The sequence below is a fragment of the Gavialis gangeticus genome, unplaced genomic scaffold (assembly GCF_001723915.1).
Source record: "Gavialis gangeticus isolate Ggan-Ray unplaced genomic scaffold, GavGan_comp1, whole genome shotgun sequence".
In the NCBI taxonomy this organism is placed as follows: domain Eukaryota; kingdom Metazoa; phylum Chordata; order Crocodylia; family Gavialidae; genus Gavialis; species Gavialis gangeticus.
Window position 1 is genome coordinate 120,300,723 of NW_017729022.1, and position 1,525 is coordinate 120,302,247.

At 40.1% G+C, this 1,525-nt stretch overlaps 1 protein-coding gene across 2 annotated transcripts in view; it reads right to left on the reverse strand.

The window, feature by feature from the left end:
* The window catches only part of KPNA1 (karyopherin subunit alpha 1), an 88,642-nt gene that overhangs the window by 76,769 nt on the left and 10,348 nt on the right, over positions 1–1,525 (reverse strand). Inside the window, exon 1 of one of the 2 annotated variants that reach the window (XM_019516084.1) lies at positions 257–391. The exons of the other annotated variant lie outside the window; for it this stretch is intronic. The gene's annotated coding sequence lies outside the window, so the exon portion shown is untranslated. Of the gene's footprint in view, positions 1–256; positions 392–1,525 lie in introns of those variants that run through there. 2 annotated transcript variants of the gene reach the window in all.

Here is a 1,525-nt window from a genome sequence, read left to right on the forward strand (position 1 = left end):
TAACCATCACCTTTACCTGTTTCCATCTTTCCTAAACAGCACATACATTTAATACCTGCATTCCAGTTATAATTATTCCACTCTCTCTGTTATCCATTCTATAACCAGTTTCACATCTTGCACCAGTAGTTCCAGTTCCTCCATCTTATTCACTAGACTTTTTCAATTAGTATATAAATATCTCAGTTGTTACTTTGACTTCACCCAAATTCCTATCCAGATTAGATCCAGTCCTTCCTTTGACTATATCGCCTACCTGACTACTGCTTTGCTCAATATTAATATTCTCTTTCTCCTCTTATCCCACTAATTTTGATATTCATTTATCCATTGCTCTATCTTGATATTTTACCCGCTTTTCTTTCTGTGTTACAGATTTCCCTGGTGTTCCAGACTCCATTTAAAGAAAAAAAAGGAAAGAACGTTAACATCTGTGGGCGAGAGAGCTCCTTAACCAACACTTGGGTTTAAGTTTTGAGGACCTAATTTAAACATGTTTCTTATGTTGTTTATCTATGTTACTAATGGACTAGAAGGTATTTTACCATAATAGTACCATATTTTTCCTGTGTCCAAACGCTCTCAAGTAAGACAAGCACCTTGTTTTTTGGAAAGCAGAATGTACAATCCCCTCCCTGCTGGAGTTGTGGCTGACTGCATGACAAAGAGCAAGTGCTCCTGGAAATAGTGTTCAGGAAGAGTGACATCCTAGGAGAGTCTAGGTGAAGCAGCAGGAATTTTCCGGTGTGACAGGACAGCAACAAGGCTAGGCTCCAGATCCGCACAAGGGCAGCAGCAAGACTGTTACTTCTTTACTGTAAATATTCTTTATATAAAGCCTTGTAAATAATGTGCTGTTTCCACACCACAAGGGTCATTAAGACACTACAGACTGCAGCTCACTTGCCTTACGCCAGTGCAACTGCTCAACTACCAGCTGTAAGAGATAAAATGGGACTCCACCTATACTGCTTACTGGGCCACAGAGAAGCTCTATACATACTAGGAGTTACCAAAGGGATACAGACTGTACTTTATTCCTCCCTGCTTCTACTCCAGCAAAGTCAGACTCCCACTTAAGACATGTACTCCAATTGTCAAGGGCTTGTTTTCAGGGGGGGCTGAAGGGGCATAATGCAAGCAAAAACAGATAAAAATACATCATCCAGCTTTTTCCAAATACCAACAATAATATGTATTAAAGACAATATCTATTTAAATATTTAATGGAGCATACGGAGAAAGAGCCATAACAATCATCTGAAGGTTAGAGAAAATGCCATGCAACAATGAGAAACTTGTGTACTGGCTTGGGTACTGCCACTCAGCATTGCATTAACCTAAGCCAGCTTGCATTAACTAGCACTGGATAGTGTACCACAGCCAACCACTTCTTCCCTTGCACAACACTGAGGAAATAGAACAGATCAGCTAAGAAAGTTGTGGAAACTCCATTATTGCAGGTGTTCAAGAATTGGACAAGCATTGCTTAGGCACGTTCAAGAAGTATCTAGGCCTGTACTCT